Source organism: Vicia villosa, unplaced genomic scaffold, assembly GCF_029867415.1.
Source record: "Vicia villosa cultivar HV-30 ecotype Madison, WI unplaced genomic scaffold, Vvil1.0 ctg.002116F_1_1, whole genome shotgun sequence".
Lineage (NCBI taxonomy): Eukaryota > Viridiplantae > Streptophyta > Magnoliopsida > Fabales > Fabaceae > Vicia > Vicia villosa.
The window spans coordinates 199,405-205,681 of NW_026705844.1; positions in this window are offsets into that span (position 1 = coordinate 199,405).

A 6,277-nucleotide genomic window follows, 5' to 3' on the forward strand; every position below is an offset into this window, starting at 1 on the left:
TGTTTATGGCAATAAATATGCACAAATTAGTCGGTCAAAACATACCTTGAGTAGAATATCCTTCTGCCAAAAGCACATATTATGTTTATACTGTAATCAGGAATCCTGTGAATTTTTGCGAAACAATTCGCAAAAGTACCGCAAACTGGTACGCTCAAACCAATTCGTGGTTCTTATAGGGGGTACCTGGGAATTAAGTGACTATGTTTCAGGGTATTTCAGTATAAGAAAAATCTCTTTTTGCTAGCATGTGAAAACAAAGTTTCCTAAGAATTGAGAAAGAGAAACATGTGTAAGTCGTGCCAAGTGAATTGTATCAGACTTTAGCTGTGAAATTTAAGCATGTATTGGACATATTTAAAAATAGTATACAAAAACACAATAACAAAGTAAATTGTATTCATAAAGGTACCAAACCGACTTTAATACAAGACATGCACCTACAATATGTCCTCGAGGATCACAATGCATCGGTGATTGAGGCTGCATCGGCTTCATTTGATCATGGTCCCCCGTCATATATAGAATTGCTTGCGCTGTAACAGTCATTTACAAGCTTGGAGCCAAGTATTATGTATTCATAAAGCTTGTTAGATTTTCCTCGCAATCGCGCAAAGGATTGAAATTTGAAAAATAAGCATTGAGTCACCACAGAATCAAATGCTCGTTCTGGCATTTTCACAAGCACATAGCATTCAAGTAAAAAGATCCAATGCAATGACCATAATGAAAACAATCATAGCATTCCTAAGCTTGTGCTTTAACAAAATGTAGCAATTGGTAAGGGAAGTTTGTCATAAAGTTGTGCTCATTGAATCAAATATTCAAATGGATAAATGATTCACCTTAGTGCTGCTACACCAACCCGTCGTGCAATGCGCAATGCTGTGAGAGTGAGAAAATACATTTTGCAATGGAATTGAAAGAGTGAAGTTTCATACTGATATTATTATGCGCGAGAGTTCTAGGTAGTGTTTTGGCGGGAGAGATGTGCATATATGAAAAGGGGAAATTACAAAGACCCATTTATTAGGAAGATCCTAAAAGTCCCACATTGGTTGGAGATAGAGTATTGAAATAATATATATATATATATATATATATATATATATATATATATATATATATATATATATATATATATAGAGGGACATTCCTCACCTTACTAACCGGTTTTGTAAGGATGAGTTAGATCAAACTCTAATTTGGTATCAGAGCCTATCGATCGGACCATAGGGTCCACCGTTAATATCCATGCACCAAAGGAAGGGACACTCCTCACTTTACTAACCGGTTTTTTAAGGATGGGTTAGGTCAAACTCTAACTCTAATTCCATTCATCATTTGGGTTTTGATTTTATTAAGATCTTCATTTTTTAGCATCTCCCACAAAATTTGAAAAAAAATTAAAATAACAAGTTTTTAAAAAAAAATTACAAAAAAAAACAACATTTTTAAAAAATTTACCTGGTGCGAAAATGTTGACGAATCTTCCACATCTAACACTACTCTGGTGCAAATTCTTTCCAATTTTGAACATTTCATTGGTGATTCTTGAGATGCCATCGGCCCAAAGACGTCAGGAGAGTCGGGATTTCATGACGCATGCCAAACTTGAGTTTCACCCGATCACTGTGGTGCATCTCCATAATGTTGTACCGTATCATAGCTATTTTTATAGTCCAAACAGCTTCATCGTCAGGGTTCGACTCATGTTGGAGACCCAGATATGGCCTCCAATAAAACTGCATAGGAAAAAAATTAATATATTATTTAGAAGATGGTTGATATTACAAATATGATTCTTAAAATATGAATAGTTTAGTAGTAATACATCCTCCTGTCGAAGGTGATTCAAAAGTTGTCGATACAGTAAGATATTTCCCTTCGGGTTCTTGCTGTAATCCATCCCTATAACACATAACCTAAAACAAAAAGAGAGAAAACAAATTATTTACATTTATTTTTAGAAAAGAGTGAGAAAATTGAAATAGAGTTATAAACTTACTTTGTTGCATATGGGAACATGTAGTGGCCGTTGTTTGCAAGGGCTAGTATCAGCATTCTCCACCAATCTCAGACTTGGGGCAAGAACGCACATCTATAAAATGTGCAAGTATCTTTTTTTTTTGCGTTCTTACAGAGCAAACTATAAAACATAGTCAAAACAGTGGACCCCCATCTATACTTTCCAATTTTATCTATGTTGTTAAATAAATTTAAATACTTATAATTGACAATGTTACCTATACTTTCAAGAAATAACAGGTTACCAAATAGTAACAAAATATAACACTTAGTTTCAATGAATATTTGTTCCTCAGTCGAATGCTCGTTCAAAGAAAGAGATTGGTAATACGTTTTAAGGGTCTTTAGGTTGATACCTTGGCCCCTCGTATGCGCGTCTCCCTCAATCATATCCATGCCCAATACTTTCTCACATAGGGCATTTTCCTGTTGAACACACCCTTTAACCGCCTTTCTATCAATCGGGAGACCTAACAACATGTGGACGTTCTCTAGTGTGATTGTACACTCACCTGTTAGGAGATGAACAATGTGGGTTTCAGGTCTTCATCGTTCTAATTCGGAAAGTACGAATTTTAGATCAATAGTGTTGTTGGAAATATTGATCACATGTCTGAAGCCTGCACTCACCTGTATGGACTTACATATTCTTGAATGTTCACCTTAGTTCCTCTCTAGGTTTTACCCATGGTTAGAAGGAGAGACATGATTGAAATCTCGGAGACTTAATTGGAAGATGAAAACTTAAAGTTTTTGTGAAGATGAGAGATGGAGAGTTTGTGTGCTGATGAAAAAATAAGTTAATTGAGTGGGTATTTATAAAAGGGTTGGTGGATATTGATGTTGCTTGCATGAATGACATGTGGCTTAAACATGACATGCATGCAGACATATGTGGCAGTAGTAGGCGTGCATGCATGCACTGAGAGGTATAGGTTGCAGTGATAGGCGTGCATGCATGGATAACTAGTTGTAGGTTGCAAGTATAGGCGTGCATGCATGGACAACTAGTTGTAGGTTGCAGGTGGCTCACACCCATAATGTTACAGCTTTTGACCAATTTAACCGCACCTTCAGTGTCAAAGAAACAATTGACCACAATGAGGGCCTACCGAGACAAGAGTACAGGGTTCTACTATAAAATATAAAGTTTCAAGCCTTTTGCATGCCTTACTCCCATGTCATAGTAGCATTTTAATATGGGCACCGAGATGTCTTAATACTCTTATCTCCCATTAACAATACTGAAACCTTGTTCGGTGTATACAACAACGCATTTCCAATGATAGCAAAGGAGGATTAGTGGCCTATATATGAGGGGGAAGTAGTTTGGTATAATGACATGATGCGAAGAAAAAAAGGGACGACCCAACATCACACATATTAGAACCGATATGGATGCTCATGAAAAAATGAAAAGAAAATGTAGCATATGTCGTCAGGTCAGACACCATAGAAATAATTGTCCTAATTATGGAACAATCTCCACCAACCAATAACTATATGTCCTATTTGTACTATCTTTTGTAGAAATCAACTGAACTTTATTTATTCGTGAAACATATTTATTACAACTACGTGAAACATATTTATTACAACTAAATAAACACAAACAACAAAAATAACGCTTAAACAACAACAACGCAAACAACGCTTAAACAACAACACGAACAAAAATTAAGATCATTAATGCAACAACATTTTTATGATACCACCTTTGTCAAGACAATGTATTTTGTGTCATTCATCATGACACAGACATTAGTGTCATTCTTAACTTCATCACACCAACGTTTGATTTCTTCTGTGATAATTGACGTGCTCATTCTCAACCTCTAAATTTTTCTGATTCTTTCGCTAACTTCGTACTCCCCGTCTAACCAGCACATCGACGTCCTCTTCAGATGGTCCATGGAATGAATGTTCCAAAATATTATTTTAACTGGAGGTTTCACAATTGAGAAATAAACATGCCTATGTCTCTTAAAAATAGGCAAGCCTTCCATGACAAAAAAATCGGCGAGAATGTGAGAAAATGGTGGAGAAAATATGGGGAAAATGAAGGGTGATTAGGGGTATATTTATAATAAAAACCCTAACAAAAGTAGCCATCCCATATGGCTCATATGTACAAACTTTGTACATAGGCGCCACCTAGGGAAAAACCTAATTCTACTCCAACATAGGCGCCACCCCAGGTGGCGCATTCACTCTTTTTTTAATATTTAGGTGCCTTGAGGGTGGCTCCTATGTGTTGCGCACCCCCAAACCTTATAACCTAGATAAATTTTTTGAAAATCTTGTTTTTTGTAATTTTTTTTAAAAACTTGTTATTTTAATTTTTCACAAAATTTATCTACCTTCCTATGTAATATTTCCTTAGAAAAGTGACTGATCATTTTAAAATTGGACCGATCATTAAACTGCTGGTATTGGGTCAGTGGTTCGCTGATCGAATCATTGGGTTATTGGTCGAATTGTATGACACTAAAGCGGATAACTATGTTGAAGAAACTGGTCTCTATAACAAAACTATATAATTATTAAACCGGATGAACTGGATGACTCGGTCTCTAAAAAATATCACGATAACTACAAAATTTAAAAATATCATAATTTCACAAATTCATTATTGAAATTCAAGTTATAAGTATAGTCATCACACACAACAAAATAGTGCAAAACATAAATCGAAATAAATTTTGAACAAAACCTAATTGCAACATAAACTTAATAACAAAATATTTTGTCCAATAAATTTAATTTTAAGGAGAGAAAATTTTTCCCAATAAGTTTTGAACAAAGTATACTTCTATTTTAATTTTATTATTTTAAAAAAATTATCACAATGACGTCGTTTTATTTGAGAAAAAACAAGTAATTAACCATCCAATTTTCCAAAACCGTTGGTTCTCAAGTTTTTACTGGTTTTTATTAGTTCACACGGTTAAATAGCCTACTTGGTCCAACAATTAGACCAAACCAGTGACCTCTTCGATTCTCGATTCGATTGGTTCGACTGACCTGTCCAGTTCAGTTTTTAAAAGACAGAAAATAACTCCTTCGTCAAGTTAGTCATTTTTGTCTCTTAGTTTAAAAAATTTATATTAGTCTCTTAACTATCCAAAATATATCATGTTAGTAATTTTTGTCTAATTAATAACTGAAAATTAAGAAATTCGTCGCTAAATTTGTCTTTAATAGAAGAAAAATAACTAACATAATACAATTTAAAGAGTTAATGAACTAATATAAATCTTTTATAAATTAGAGACCAAAATGAATTCTAAAACTAACATCTAGGATAAAAAAAAATATGGTCAATACTCATTTTGGTCCCTTAATTATACCCTTGGATTCAGATTGGTCCCTTAATTTTTTTTTCGTGTCACTTTGGTCTCTTAACTTTCAAAATGTTTCATTTTAGTTCTTTTTATCTAATTAGCGACGAAAAAATTTTGAAATTGGTTGCTAGTTAGACAAAAAGAACTAAAATGAAACGTTTTGAAAGTTAAGACACCAATGTGATACGAAAAAAAATCATGGGACCAATCTGAACCTAAGGGTATAGTTAAGGGACCAAAATGAATAATTTGCCAAAAAATTTAAACCTTTAAACCTAGATATATAATAATGTGTGAAATTTCTTAGAGGATTATTCGTGACATATTTGGGGTTGACATGCTTTGGGATATCCTATTACACAAGTCTCTTAAATCGTTTTCGATATTTTAATAAGTAATAGATCTTAAAAGCATTAAAGTATGAACTTTGTAAAGGTTTACTCACAATAAAATCGAATATGGGTGATTCATCAATGTTGGTGTATTGATGTGGTACTAATGACCACATTTATGAAGGTGCTATAAGCTTAAGAGATGTATGAAGAGATGCGTTAGGATATTGTAGCAGTGAAAATTTGAAACTAAGCCATTGATTGACCCAACTCATATGGCTTTATTGTTTTCAAAGAAAATAGGGAAAAAAGAGAAATAAAACCCAAATAAATTTTTAAAACAAAACTAATAAAACTAAACAGCATTTTAGGTACTGGGGTGGATTATGAAAAAGGAAGGTATTAGTATCCTCATCATTTTGAAAATATGTGTATTTGGTTTAAAATTGTTATTATTTTGTTTATAAAAAGAGTGGGGATATAAGAAAAGAATTGCTTGGAAATATTTCAAAGAATCTTATGCCTACGTACATTCTTTGTATAATGAATGATCAAAGCGTCGTAGTTTCCTTG